This window comes from Stenella coeruleoalba, assembly GCF_951394435.1.
Source record: "Stenella coeruleoalba genome assembly, contig: scaffold_88, whole genome shotgun sequence".
Classification (NCBI taxonomy): Eukaryota; Metazoa; Chordata; class Mammalia; order Artiodactyla; family Delphinidae; genus Stenella; species Stenella coeruleoalba.
Genome location: NW_027645889.1, coordinates 182,766 through 197,638, shown reverse-complemented (window position 1 = coordinate 197,638; position 14,873 = coordinate 182,766). Strand labels below are relative to the sequence as shown.

At 43.7% G+C, this 14,873-nt stretch overlaps 1 long non-coding RNA gene across 6 annotated transcripts in view; it reads left to right on the top strand.

The window, feature by feature from the left end:
• LOC307181487 overlaps window positions 1-14,873 on the top strand; it is a 501,935-nt gene that overhangs the window by 315,104 nt on the left and 171,958 nt on the right. Inside the window, exon 3 of one of the 6 annotated variants that reach the window (XR_013826884.1) lies at window positions 11,552-11,579. The exons of 3 other annotated variants lie outside the window; for them this stretch is intronic. This is a non-coding gene — a long non-coding RNA (uncharacterized lncRNA). Of the gene's footprint in view, window positions 1-3,659; window positions 3,724-11,551; window positions 11,580-14,873 lie in introns of those variants that run through there. 2 more of the 6 variants (XR_013826885.1, XR_013826886.1) reach the window with 2 other exon arrangements.

The following is a 14,873-nucleotide window of genomic DNA, read 5'->3' as shown; positions in this document are numbered from 1 at the left end:
TTGGGTTCCACATGCATGTTTTAGCTGAAGGAAGAATACCTTAAACCTGGAGAGTTAAGACCCCTGTAATGGGTACCATGCAATATGACTTCAAAGGGTCTTCATTTGCTCACCGAACCTCTCCAATCCTATCACTGTTGCGTTTATGCCCCTGTACACATGCTTGATTCTCTTTCGGAGACATAGCAATCCATAGGTTTTAAGATACTTACTAGTCAGGTACATTCTTAGGCGTTTAATATGCGGTGTTGAGTCCATTTCGTTGAGCAAGGAGTAGCTCTTGTCTATTCCATATTTGACTTAAGGAACTTTATCTGTGCTCATTTCAATCTCTGGTTTTATGCAGCACCCCAACTCACCTTTACCCTTAAGCAAGCATAAGTTGGTTTTCTGAATTTGAGACCCTGTTCTGTTCTGTAATTCAGTTCCTGTGTAGCCAAGTTTACATTCTGTGTATTACTAATATCTTATGATGTTTCTTTTTCTGTGTGACTTATTTCAGTTAGAATCATCATACCTGAATCCACTCATTGTGATGCTAAGGGCCTGATGACATAGATTTCATTGCTGAGTGATATTGCTTTGTAAGTAAATACCACAACTTCTTTATCCATTTTTCACTTTCTGCGATGTTGAACTTGTACTGTAAACGAGGTTCTTGTAAACAGAGCCGTTCCAAACTTTGGGGTGGCTGTGTCTTTTTGATTTTAATTTCCCTAAGCTATAGGACCATAAGTGGCAGTGCCCTAGGCTCTGTTGCTTTGTTTTTTAGATGTTTCAGGAAACACCATACACTTCTCCCGAGTGTCTGTTGGCAATTTACATCCCGCCCATCAGCATAACAAGGCTCCCAGTTCTCCATGGCCTGTCCTGCCTTTCTGGATTTTACACTTTTTTCAGATGGCCCTTTTGACCGGGGGGAAGTGAGACTTCATTGTAGTGCAGATTTCCTTTGCAAGCTTGCTTGGTTGGCCAAAAAGGGCGTATGCGTTTTTTCCTGAATATATTCAGGAAAAAACGCATACGCCCTTCTTGGCCAAGTGCATCATTGTGGACGTTCTGCCTCTTTTCCTATGCTTTCAATGCAATTCCAGTCTACCTCCTGAAATCGGTTTCCTGCAATTCTGCCCCGCTTTCAAGTCCTCTTGGCAGCCTTACTTCAGTCTATTTTTGGACGATAGCTGTCATTTATAACTCTGCAGGTTTGTGAATTACAGTGCCCCTGAGCTCCTTTCTTCAACTCGCTTTCTTGTGACCTGGCCGCAACACCGCAGGATGGCTTCAGGCCCTAATCTGGTTCCGGCACGGCACGCTGAGCCTTTGGTTATTTCCTCTACCTGGTGGGAAATGAGAGTTAAATTTGCCCGTCCAGACACCTCCAGCTAGTCTCTCATTGGTTCTCGCTATTCCTGTTCATCTTCCGCAGAAATTGCAAACTGGGCCAAACAGGAGGTTAAAGGCGCTGACTCTCCAAGTGGGGAGAGTGTTAGTAAAGCGTCTGGAATGTTGCACCCGAGTACCAGGGGAGGAAAACTGAGACATATTTGAACACGTCTCCCGTTCACATGGTTGATCATACTTGGGTTCCACATGCATGTTTTAGCTGAAGGAAGAATACCTTAAACCTGGAGAGTTAAGACCCGTGTAATGGGTACCATGCAATATGACTTCAAAGGGTCTTCATTTGCTCACCGAACCTCTCCAATCCTATCACTGCTGCGTTTATGCCCCTGTACACATGCTTGATTCTCTTTCGGAGACATAGCAATCCATAGGTTTTAAGATACTTACTAGTCAGGTACATTCTTAGGCGTTTAATATGCGGTGTTGAGTCCATTTTGTTGAGCAAGGAGTAGCTCTTGTCTATTCCATATTTGACTTAAGGAACTTTATCTGTGCTGATTTCAATCTCTGGTTTTATGCAGCACCCCAACTCACCTTTACCCTTAAGCAAGCATAAGTTGGTTTTCTAAATTTGAGACCCTGTTCTGTTCTGTAATTCAGTTCCTGTGTAGCCAAGTTTACATTCCGTGTATTAGTGATATCTTATGATGTTTCTTTTTCTGTGTGACTTACTTCAGTTAGAATCATCATACCTGAATCCACTCATTGTGCTGCTAAGGGCCTGATGACACAGATTTCATTGCTGAGTGATATTGCTTTGTAAGTAAATACCACAACTTCTTTATCCATTTTTCACTTTCTGCGATGTTGAACTTGTACTGTAAACGAGGTTCTTGTAAACAGAGCCGTTCCAAACTTTGGGGTGGCTGTGTCTTTTTGATTTTAATTTCCCTAAGCTATAGGACCATAAGTGGAAGTGCCCTAGGCTCTGTTGCTTTGTTTTTTAGATGTTTCAGGAAACACCATACACTTCTCCCAAGTGTCTGTTGGCAATTTACATCCCGCCCATCAGCATAACAAGGCTCCCAGTTCTCAATGGCCTGTTGCCTTTATGGATTTTACACTTTTTTCAGATGGCCCTTTTGGCTGGGGGGAAGTGAGACTTCATTGTAGTGCAGATTTCCTTTGCAAGCTTGCTTGGTTGGCCAAAAAGGGCGTATGCGTGTTTTCCTGAATATATTCAGGAAAAAACGCATACGCCCTTTTTGGCCAAGTGCATCATTGTGGACGTTCTGCCTCTTTTCCTATGCTTTCAATGCAATTCCAGTCTACCTCCTGAAATCGGTTTCCTGCAATTCTGCCCCGCTTTCAAGTCCTCTTGGCAGCCTTACTTCAGTCTATTTTTGGACGATAGCTGTCATTTAAAACTCTGCAGGTTTGTGAATTACAGTGCCCCTGAGCTCCTTTCTTCAACTCGCTTTCTTTTGAGCTGGCCGCAACACCGCAGGATGGCTTCAGGCCCTAATCTGGTTCCGGTACGGCACGCTGAGCCTTTGGTTATTTCCTCTTCCTGGTGGGAAATGAGAGTTAAATTTGCCCGTCCAGACACCTCCAGCTAGCCTCTCATTGGTTCTCGCTATTCCTGTTCATCTTCCGCAGAAATTGCAAACTGGGCCAAACAGGAGGTTAAAGGCGCTGACTCTCCAAGTGGGGAGAGTGTTAGTAAAGCGTCTGGAATGTTGCACCCGAGTACCAGGGGAGGAAAACTGAGACATATTTGAACACGTCTCCCGATCACATGGTTGATCATACTCTAGGTTCCACATGCATGTTTTAGCTGAAGGAAGAATACCTTAAACCTGGGTAGTTGAAACCCGTGGAATGGGTACCATGCAATATGACTTCAAAGGGTCTTCATTTGCTCACCGAACCTCTCCAATCCTATCACTAATGCGTTTATGCCCCTGTACACATGCTTGATTCTCTTTCGGAGACATAGCAATCCATAGGTTTTAAGATACTTACAAGTCAGGTACATTCTTAGGCGTTTAATATGCGGTGTTGAGTCCATTTCGTTGAGCAAGGAGTAGCTCTTGTCTATTCCATATTTGGCTTAAGGAACTTTATCTGTGCTCATTTCAATCTCTGGTTTTATGCAGCACCCCAACTCACCTTTACCCTTAAGCAAGCATAAGTTGGTTTTCTAAATTTGAGACCCTGTTCTGTTCTGTAATTCAGTTCCTGTGTAGCCAAGTTTACATTCCATGTATTACTGATATCTTATGATGTTTCTTTTTCTGTGTGACTTACTTCAGTTAGAATCATCATACCTAAATCCACTCATTGTGCTTCTAAGTGCCTGATGACACAGATTTCATTCCTGAGTGATATTGCTTTGTAAGTAAATACCACAACTTCTTTATCCATTTTTCACTTTCTGTGATGTTGAACTTGTACTGTAAACGAGGTTCTTGTAAACAGAGCCGTTCCAAACTTTGGGGTGGCTGTGTCTTTTTGATTTTAATTTCCCTAAGCTATAGGACCATAAGTGGAAGTGCCCTAGGTTCTGTTGCTTTGTTTTTTAGATGTTTCAGGAAACACCATACACTTCTCCCGAGTGGTTGTTGGCAATTTACATCCCGCCCATCAGCATAACAAGGCTCCCAGTTCTCCATGGCCTGTCCTGCCTTTCTGGATTTTACACTTTTTTCAGATGGCCCTTTTGACCGGGGGGAAGTGAGACTTCATTGTAGTGCAGATTTCCTTTGCAAGCTTGCTTGGTTGGCCAAAAAGGGCGTATGCGTTTTTTCCTGAATATATTCAGGAAAAAACGCATACGCCCTTTTTGGCCAAGTGCATCATTGTGGACGTTCTGCCTCTTTTCCTATGCTTTCAATGCAATTCCAGTCTACCTCCTGAAATCGGTTTCCTGCAATTCTGCCCCGCTTTCAAGTCCTCTTGGCAGCCTTCCTTCAGTCTATTTTTGGACGATAGCTGTCATTTATAACTCTGCAGGTTTGTGAATTACAGTGCCCCTGAGCTCCTTTCTTCAACTCGCTTTCTTGTGACCTGGTCGCAACACCGCAGGATGGCTTCAGGCCCTAATCTGGTTCCGGTACGGCACGCTGAGCCTTTGGTTATTTCCTCTTCCTGGTGGGAAATGAGAGTTAAATTTGCCCGTCCAGACACCTCCAGCTAGCTTCTCATTGGTTCTCGCTATTCCTGTTCATCTTCCGCAGAAATTGCAAACTGGGCCAAACAGGAGGTTAAAGGCGCTGACTCTCCAAGTGGGGAGAGTGTTAGTAAAGCGTCTGGAATGTTGCACCCGAGTACCAGGGGAGGAAAACTGAGACATATTTGAACACATCTCCCGATCACATGGTTGATCATACTCTAGGTTCCACATGCATGTTTTAGCTGAAGGAAGAATACCTTAAACCTGGGTAGTTGAAACCCGTGGAATGGGTACCATGCAATATGACTTCAAAGGGTCTTCATTTGCTCACCGAACCTCTCCAATCCTATCACTGCTGCGTTTATGCCCCTGTACACATGCTTGATTCTCTTTCGGAGACATAGCAATCCATAGGTTTTAAGATACTTACAAGTCAGGTACATTCTTAGGCGTTTAATATGCGGTGTTGAGTCCATTTCGTTGAGCAAGGAGTAGCTCTTGTCTATTCCATATTTGGCTTAAGGAACTTTATCTGTGCTCATTTCAATCTCTGGTTTTATGCAGCACCCCAACTCACCTTTACCCTTAAGCAAGCATAAGTTGGTTTTCTAAATTTGAGACCCTGTTCTGTTCTGTAATTCAGTTCCTGTGTAGCCAAGTTTACATTCCGTGTATTACTGATATCTTATGATGTTTCTTTTTCTGTGTGACTTACTTCAGTTAGAATCATCATACCTGAATCCACTCATTGTGCTTCTAAGTGCCTGATGACACAGATTTCATTGCTGAGTGATATTGCTTTGTAAGTAAATACCACAACTTCTTTATCCATTTTTCACTTTCTGCGATGTTGAACTTGTACTGTAAACGAGGTTCTTGTAAACAGAGCCGTTCCAAACTTTGGGGTGGCTGTGTCTTTTTGATTTTAATTTCCCTAAGCTATAGGACCATAAGTGGAAGTGCCCTAGGTTCTGTTGCTTTGTTTTTTAGATGTTTCAGGAAACACCATACACTTCTCCCGAGTGTCTGTTGGCAATTTACATCCCGCCCATCAGCATCACAAGGCTCCCAGTTCTCCATGGCCTGTCCTGCCTTTCTGGATTTTACACTTTTTTCAGATGCCCTTTTGACCGGGGGGGAAGTGAGACTTCATTGTAGTGCAGATTTCCTTTGCAAGCTTGCTTGGTTGGCCAAAAAGGGCGTATGCGTTTTTTCCTGAATATATTCAGGAAAAAACGCATACGCCCTTCTTGGCCAAGTGCATCATTGTGGACGTTCTGCCTCTTTTCCTATGCTTTCAATGCAATTCCAGTCTACCTCCTGAAATCGGTTTCCTGCAATTCTGCCCCGCTTTCAAGTCCTCTTGGCAGCCTTACTTCAGTCTATTTTTGGACGATAGCTGTCATTTATAACTCTGCAGGTTTGTGAATTACAGTGCCCCTGAGCTCCTTTCTTCAACTCGCTTTCTTGTGACCTGGCCGCAACACCGCAGGATGGCTTCAGGCCCTAATCTGGTTCCGGTACGGCACGCTGAGCCTTTGGTTATTTCCTCTTCCTGGTGGGAAATGAGAGTTAAATTTGCCCGTCCAGACACCTCCAGCTAGCCTCTCATTGGTTCTCGCTATTCCTGTTCATCTTCCGCAGAAATTGCAAACTGGGCCAAACAGGAGGTTAAAGGCGCTGACTCTCCAAGTGGGGAGAGTGTTAGTAAAGCGTCTGGAATGTTGCACCCGAGTACCAGGGGAGGAAAACTGAGACATATTTGAACACGTCTCCCGTTCACATGGTTGATCATACTTGGGTTCCACATGCATGTTTTAGCTGAAGGAAGAATACCTTAAACCTGGAGAGTTGAGACCCGTGTAATGGGTACCATGCAATATGACTTCAAAGGGTCTTCATTTGCTCACCGAACCTCTCCAATCCTATCACTGCTGCGTTTATGCCCCTGTACACATGCTTGATTCTCTTTCGGAGACATAGCAATCCATAGGTTTTACGATAATTACTAGTCAGGTACATTCTTAGGCGTTTAATATGCGGTGTTGAGTCCATTTTGTTGAGCAAGGAGTAGCTCTTGTCTATTCCATATTTGGCTTAAGGAACTTTATCTGTGCTCATTTCAATCTCTGGTTTTATGCAGCACCCCAACTCACCTTTACCCTTAAGCAAGCATAAGTTGGTTTTCTAAATTTGAGACCCTGTTCTGTTCTGTAATTCAGTTCCTGTGTAGCCAAGTTTACATTCCGTGTATTACTGATATCTTATGATGTTTCTTTTTCTGTGTGACTTACTTCAGTTAGAATCATCATACCTGAATCCACTCATTGTGCTGCTAAGGGCCTGATGACACAGATTTCATTGCTGAGTGATATTGCTTTGTAAGTAAATACCACAACTTCTTTATCCATTTTTCACTTTCTGCGATGTTGAACTTGTACTGTAAATGAGGTTCTTGTAAACAGAGCCGTTCCAAACTTTGGGGTGGCTGTGTCTTTTTGATTTTAATTTCCCTAAGCTGTAGGACCATAAGTGGAAGTGCCCTTGGCTCTGTTGCTTTGTTTTTTAGATGTTTCAGGAAACACCATACACTTCTCCCGAGTGTCTGTTGGCAATTTACATCCTGCCCATCAGCATAACAAGGCTCCGAGTTCTCCATGGCCTGCCCTGCCTTTCTGGATTTTACACTTTTTTCAGATGGCCCTTTTGACCGGGGGGAAGTGAGACTTCATTGTAGTGCAGATTTCCTTTGCAAGCTTGCTTGGTTGGCCAAAAAGGGCGTATGCGTTTTTTCCTGAATATATTCAGGAAAAAACGCATACGCCCTTTTTGGCCAAGTGCATCATTGTGGACGTTCTGCCTCTTTTCCTATGCTTTCAATGCAATTCCAGTCTACCTCCTGAAATCGGTTTCCTGCAATTCTGCCCCGCTTTCAAGTCCTCTTGGCAGCCTTACTTCAGTCTATTTTTGGACGATAGCTGTCATTTATAACTCTGCAGGTTTGTGAATTACAGTGCCCCTGAGCTCCTTTCTTCAACTCGCTTTCTTGTGACCTGGCCGCAACACCGCAGGATGGCTTCAGGCCCTAATCTGGTTCCGGCACGGCACACTGAGCCTTTGGTTATTTCCTCTTCCTGGTGGGAAATGAGAGTTAAATTTGCCCGTCCAGACACCTCCAGCTAGCCTCTCATTGGTTCTCGCTATTCCTGTTCATCTTCCGCAGAAATTGCAAACTGGGCCAAACAGGAGGTTGAAGGCACTGACTCTCCAAGTGGGGAGAGTGTTAGTAAAGCGTCTGGAATGTTGCACCCGAGTACCAGGGGAGGAAAACTGAGACATATTTGAACACGTCTCCCGATCACATGGTTGATCATACTCTAGGTTCCACATGCATGTTTTAGCTGAAGGAAGAATAACTTAAACCTGGGTAGTTGAAACCCGTGGAATGGGTACCATGCAATATGACTTCAAAGGGTCTTCATTTGCTCACCGAACCTCTCCAATCCTATCACTGCTGCGTTTATGCCCCTGTACACATGCTTGATTCTCTTTCGGAGACATAGCAATCCATAGGTTTTAAGATACTTACAAGTCAGGTACATTCTTAGGCGTTTAATATGCGGTGTTGAGTCCATTTCGTTGAGCAAGGAGTAGCTCTTGTCTATTCCATATTTGGCTTAAGGAACTTTATCTGTGCTCATTTCAATCTCTGGTTTTATGCAGCACCCCAACTCACCTTTACCCTTAAGCAAGAATAAGTTGGTTTTCTAAATTTGAGACCCTGTTCTGTTCTGTAATTCAGTTCCTGTGTAGCCAAGTTTCCATTCCGTGTATTATTGATATCTTATGATGTTTCTTTTTCTGTGTGACTTATTTCAGTTAGAATCATCATACCTGAATCCACTCATTGTGCTGCTAAGGGCCTGATGACATAGATTTCATTGCTGAGTGATATTGCTTTGTAAGTGAATACCACAACTTCTTTATCCATTTTTCACTTTCTGCGATGTTGAACTTGTACTGTAAACGAGGTTCTTGTAAACAGAGCCGTTCCAAACTTTGGGGTGGCTGTGTCTTTTTGATTTTAATTTCCCTAAGCTATAGGACCATAAGTGGAAGTGCCCTAGGCTCTGTTGCTTTGTTTTTTAGATGTTTCAGGAAACACCATACACTTCTCCCAAGTGTCTGTTGGCAATTTACATACCGCCTATCAGCATAACAAGGCTCCCAGTTCTCAATGGCCTGTTGCCTTTCTGGATTTTACACTTTTTTCAGATGGCCCTTTTGACCGGGGGGAAGTGAGACTTCATTGTAGTGCAGATTTCCTTTGCAAGCTTGCTTGGTTGGCCAAAAAGGGCGTATGCGTTTTTTCCTGAATATATTCAGGAAAAAACGCATACGCCCTTTTTGGCCAAGTGCATCATTGTGGACGTTCTGCCTCTTTTCCTATGCTTTCAATGCAATTCCAGTCTACCTCCTGAAATCGGTTTCCTGCAATTCTGCCCCGCTTTCAAGTCCTCTTGGCAGCCTTACTTCAGTCTATTTTTGGACGATAGCTGTCATTTATAACTCTGCAGGTTTGTGAATTACAGTGCTCCTGAGCTCCTTTCTTCAACTCGCTTTCTTGTGACCTGGCCGCAACACCGCAGGATGGCTTCAGGCCCTAATCTGGTTCCTGCCCGGCCTGCTGAGCCTTTGGTTAATTCCTCTTCCTGGTGGGAAATGAGAGTTAAATTTGCCCGTCCAGACACCTCCAGCTAGCCTCTCATTGGTTCTCGCTATTCCTGTTCATCTTCCGCAGAAATTGCAAACTGGGCCAAACAGGATGTTAAAGGGACTGACTCTCCAAGTGGGGAGAGTGTTAGTAAAGCATCTGGAATGTTGCACCCGAGTACCAGGGGAGGAAAACTGAGACATATTTGAACACGTCTCCCGTTCACATGGTTGATCATACTTGGGTTCCACATGCATGTTTTAGCTGAAGGAAGAATACCTTAAACCTGGAGAGTTGAGACCCGTGTAATGGGTACCATGCAATATGACTTCAAAGGGTCTTCATTTGCTCACCGAACCTCTCCAATCCTATCACTGCTGCGTTTATGCCCCTGTACACATGCTTGATTCTCTTTTGGAGACAGCAATCCATAGGTTTTATGATACTTACTAGTCAGGTACATTCTTAGGCGTTTAATATGCGGTGTTGAGTCCATTTCGTTGAGCAAGGAGTAGCTCTTGTCTATTCCATATTTGACTTAAGGAACTTTATCTGTGCTCATTTCAATCTCTGGTTTTATGCAGCACCCCAACTCACCTTTACCCTTAAGCAAGCATAAGTTGGTTTTCTAAATTTGAGACCCTGTTCTGTTCTGTAATTCAGTTCCTGTGTAGCCAAGTTTACATTCCGTGTATTACTGATATCTTATGATGTTTCTTTTTCTGTGTGACTTATTTCAGTTAGAATCATCATACCTGAATCCACTCATTGTGCTGCTAAGGGCCTGATGACATAGATTTCATTGCTGAGTGATATTGCTTTGTAAGTAAATACCACAACTTCTTTATCCATTTTTCACTTTCTGCGATGTTGAACTTGTACTGTAAACGAGGTTCTTGTAAACAGAGGCGTCCCAAACTTTGGGGTGGCTGTGTCTTTTTGATTTTAATTTCCCTAAGCTATAGGACCATAAGTGGCAGTGCCCTAGGCTCTGTTGCTTTGTTTTTTAGATGTTTCAGGAAACACCATACACTTCTCCCGAGTGGTTGTTGGCAATTTACATCCCGCCCATCAGCATAACAAGGCTCCCAGTTCTCCATGGCCTGTCGTGCCTTTCTGGATTTTACACTTTTTTCAGATGGCCCTTTTGACCGGGGGGAAGTGAGACTTCATTGTAGTGCAGATTTCCTTTGCAAGCTTGCTTGGTTGGCCAAAAAGGGCGTATGCGTTTTTTCCTGAATATATTCAGGAAAAAACGCATACGCACTTTTTGGCCAAGTGCATCATTGTGGACGTTCTGCCTCTTTTCCTATGCTTTCAATGCAATTCCAGTCTACCTCCTGAAATCGGTTTCCTGCAATTCTGCCCCGCTTTCAAGTCCTCTTGGCAGCCTTACTTCAGTCTATTTTTGGACGATAGCTGTCATTTATAACTCTGCAGGTTTGTGAATTACAGTGCCCCTGAGCTCCTTTCTTCAACTCGCTTTCTTGTGACTGGCCGCAACACCGCAGGATGGCTTCAGGCCCTAATCTGGTTCCGGTACGGCATGCTGAGCCTTTGGTTAATTCCTCTTCCTGGTGGGAAATGAGAGTTAAATTTGCCCGTCCAGACACCTCCAGCTAGCCTCTCATTGGTTCTCGCTATTCCTGTTCATCTTCCGCAGAAATTGCAAACTGGGCCAAACAGGAGGTTAAAGGGACTGACACTCCAAGTGGGGAGAGTGTTAGTAAAGCGTCTGGAATGTTGCACCCGAGTGCCAGGGGAGGAAAACTGAGACATATTTGAACACGTCTCCCGTTCACATGGTTGATCATACTTGGGTTCCACATGCATGTTTTAGCTGAAGGAAGAATACCTTAAACCTGGAGAGTTAAGACCCGTGTAATGGGTACCATGCAATATGACTTCAAAGGGTCTTCATTTGCTCACCGAACCTCTCCAATCCTATCACTGCTGCGTTTATGCCCCTGTACACATGCTTGATTCTCTTTCGGAGACATAGCAATCCATAGGTTTTAAGATACTTACTAGTCAGGTACATTCTTAGGCGTTTAATATGCGGTGTTGAGTCCATTTTGTTGAGCAAGGAGTAGCTCTTGTCTATTCCATATTTGACTTAAGGAACTTTATCTGTGCTCATTTCAATCTCTGGTTTTATGCAGCACCCCAACTCACCTTTACCCTTAAGCAAGCATAAGTTGGTTTTCTAAATTTGAGACCCTGTTCTGTTCTGTAATTCAGTTCCTGTGTAGCCAAGTTTACATTCCGTGTATTACTGATATCTTATGATGTTTCTTTTTCTGTGTGACTTACTTCAGTTAGAATCATCATACCTGAATCCACTCTTTGTGCTGCTAAGGGCCTGATGACACAGATTTCATTGCTGAGTGATATTGCTTTGTAAGTAAATACCACAACTTCTTTATCCATTTTTCACTTTCTGCGATGTTGAACTTGTACTGTAAATGAGGTTCTTGTAAACAGAGCCGTTCCAAACTTTGGGGTGGCTGTGTCTTTTTGATTTTAATTTCCCTAAGCTATAGGACCATAAGTGGAAGTGCCCTAGGTTCTGTTGCTTTGTTTTTTAGATGTTTCAGGAAACACCATACACTTCTCCCGAGTGGTTGTTGGCAATTTACATCCCGCCCATCAGCATAACAAGGCTCCCAGTTCTCCATGGCCTGTCCTGCCTTTCTGGATTTTACACTTTTTTCAGATGGCCCTTTTGACCGGGGGGAAGTGAGACTTCATTGTAGTGCAGATTTCCTTTGCAAGCTTGCTTGGTTGGCCAAAAAGGGCGTATGCGTGTTTTCCTGAATATATTCAGGAAAAAACGCATACGCCCTTTTTGGCCAAGTGCATCATTGTGGACGTTCTGCCTCTTTTCCTATGCTTTCAATGCAATTCCAGTCTACCTCCTGAAATCGGTTTCCTGCAATTCTGCCCCGCTTTCAAGTCCTCTTGGCAGCCTTACTTCAGTCTATTTTTGGACGATAGCTGTCATTTATAACTCTGCAGGTTTGTGAATTACAGTGCCCCTGAGCTCCTTTCTTCAACTCGCTTTCTTGTGACCTGGCCGCAACACCGCAGGATGGCTTCAGGCCCTAATCTGGTTCCGGCACGGCACGCTGAGCCTTTGGTTATTTCCTCTTCCTGGTGGGAAATGAGAGTTAAATTTGCCCGTCCAGACACCTCCAGCTAGCCTCTCATTGGTTCTCGCTATTCCTGTTCATCTTCCACAGAAATTGCAAACTGGGCCAAACAGGAGGTTAAAGGCGCTGACTCTCCAAGTGGGGAGAGTGTTAGTAAAGCGTCTGGAATGTTGCACCCGAGTACCAGGGGAGGAAAACTGAGACATATTTGAACACGTCTCCCGTTCACATGGTTGATCATACTTGGGTTCCACATGCATGTTTTAGCTGAAGGAAGAATACCTTAAACCTGGAGAGTTGAGACCCGTGTAATGGGTACCATGCAATATGACTTCAAAGGGTCTTCATTTGCTCACCGAACCTCTCCAATCCTATCACTGCTGCGTTTATGCCCCTGTACACATGCTTGATTCTCTTTCGGAGACATAGCAATCCATAGGTTTTACGATACTTACTAGTCAGGTACATTCTTAGGCGTTTAATATGCGGTGTTGAGTCCATTTCGTTGAGCAAGGAGTAGCTCTTGTCTATTCCATATTTGACTTAAGGAACTTTATCTGTGCTCATTTCAATCTCTGGTTTTATGCAGCACCCCAACTCACCTTTACCCTTAAGCAAGCATAAGTTGGTTTTCTAAATTTGAGACCCTGTTCTGTTCTGTAATTCAGTTCCTGTGTAGCCAAGTTTACATTCCATGTATTACTGATATCTTATGATGTTTCTTTTTCTGTGTGACTTACTTCAGTTAGAATCATCATACCTGAATCCACTCATTGTGCTGCTAAGGGCCTGATGACACAGATTTCATTGCTGAGTGATATTGCTTTGTAAGTAAATACCACAACTTCTTTATCCATTTTTCACTTTCTGCGATGTTGAACTTGTACTGTAAACGAGGTTCTTGTAAACAGAGCCGTTCCAAACTTTGGGGTGGCTGTGTCTTTTTGATTTTAATTTCCCTAAGCTCTAGGACCATAAGTGGAAGTGCCCTAGGCTCTGTTGCTTTGTTTTTTAGATGTTTCAGGAAACACCATACACTTCTCCCGAGTGTCTGTTGGCAATTTACATCCCGCCCATCAGCATAACAAGGCTCCCAGTTCTCCATGGCCTGTCCTGCCTTTCTGGATTTTACACTTTTTTCAGATGGCCCTTTTGACCGGGGGGAAGTGAGACTTCATTGTAGTGCAGATTTCCTTTGCAAGCTTGCTTGGTTGGCCAAAAAGGGCGTATGCGTTTTTTCCTGAATATATTCAGGAAAAAACGCATACGCCCTTTTTGGCCAAGTGCATCATTGTGGACGTTCTGCCTCTTTTCCTATGCTTTCAATGCAATTCCAGTCTACCTCCTGAAATCGGTTTCCTGCAATTCTGCCCCGCTTTCAAGTCCTATTGGCAGCCTTACTTCAGTCTATTTTTGGACGATAGCTGTCATTTATAACTCTGCAGGTTTGTGAATTACAGTGCCCCTGAGCTCCTTTCTTCAACTCGCTTTCTTGTGACCTGGCCGCAACACCGCAGGATGGCTTCAGGCCCTAATCTGGTTCCGGCACGGCACGCTGCGCCTTTGGTTATTTCCTCTTCCTGGTGGGAAATGAGAGTTAAATTTGCCCGTCCAGACACCTGCAGCTAGTCTCTCATTGGTTCTCGCTATTCCTGTTCATCTTCCGCAGAAATTGCAAACTGGGCCAAACAGGAGGTTAAAGGGACTGACTCTCCAAGTGGGGAGAGTGTTAGTAAAGCGTCTGGAATGTTGCACCCGAGTGCCAGGGGAGGAAAACTGAGACATATTTGAACACGTCTCCCGTTCACATGGTTGATCATACTTGGGTTCCACATGCATGTTTTAGCTGAAGGAAGAATACCTTAAACCTGGAGAGTTAAGACCCGTGTAATGGGTACCATGCAATATGACTTCAAAGGGTCTTCATTTGCTCACCGAACCTCTCCAATCCTATCACTGCTGTGTTTATGCCCCTGTACACATGCTTGATTCTCTTTCGGAGACATAGCAATCCATAGGTTTTAAGATACTTACTAGTCAGGTACATTCTTAGGCGTTTAATATGCGGTGTTGAGTCCATTTTGTTGAGCAAGGAGTAGCTCTTGTCTATTCCATATTTGACTTAAGGAACTTTATCTGTGCTCATTTCAATCTCTGGTTTTATGCAGCACCCCAACTCACCTTTACCCTTAAGCAAGCATAAGTTGGTTTTCTAAATTTGAGACCCTGTTCTGTTCTGTAATTCAGTTCCTGTGTAGCCAAGTTTACATTCCGTGTATTACTGATATCTTATGATGTTTCTTTTTCTGTGTGACTTACTTCAGTTAGAATCATCATACCTGAATCCACTCATTGTGCTGCTAAGGGCCTGATGACACAGATTTCATTGCTGAGTGATATTGCTTTGTAAGTAAATACCACAACTTCTTTATCCATTTTTCACTTTCTGCGATGTTGAACTTGTACTGTAAATGAGGTTCTTGTAAAC